We start from the raw sequence: 734 nt of genomic DNA, 5'->3' as shown, positions 1-734 counted from the left end.
GTCTAAAATAAACATAATATAAACAGAAAGTAGTAAGTCATTAGCAAAGAATCATAAAGCAAGAAATACCCATTAAAATGATGTATAACATAACCACATTTATTTAAGAATCTATTCCAGTATCAAATGGCAAGTTCCAGCAATGCAAAAATTACATCCGTACCAACCTAATAGAATTGTTGTGTGTATTGAATCAGATAATCCACAAAATAGTTTAACACTGCCTAATACTTACTAAGAGTAAATAAGTAGTTATCTGAATAAATAGTCAGAATTTGGTTGAACAATCATCGAAAACTGAGTAACAATATATAAGATTTGAACACCAACACAATTTATTTTTTCTTTCTACATAAATATAGATAAAGGTACAGAGTTAAGTAGAACTTGTATATCTTATACATATGTAAATATCTATATCTATATAAAAACAATGCATCTAATATGCAAAATATACATTTTTTTCTAGCACTTATGGGACACTTACAAAAATTAACCCTGTAGTGGGAAATATAATTAAGTTACAACACATTTTAAAAGGTTAAAATCATTGTGATGAATACAATGAATTATGCTGGATATTGATAAATATTACTTGAAAAAAACATATATACATATATTTGGAATTCAAAAAACACATATCTAAAAACCTGAGTCAATTACAAAATTTAATGTAATTTATAATTATAAGCTATAATCATATATAATTTATAATTTATAATGTAATATAAATT

The sequence above is a fragment of the Sapajus apella genome, unplaced genomic scaffold (genome assembly GCF_009761245.1).
Source record: "Sapajus apella isolate SASKATOON/1434 unplaced genomic scaffold, GSC_monkey_1.0 scaffold79, whole genome shotgun sequence".
Taxonomy (NCBI): Eukaryota; Metazoa; Chordata; class Mammalia; order Primates; family Cebidae; genus Sapajus; species Sapajus apella.
This window is presented reverse-complemented; position numbering follows the sequence as displayed.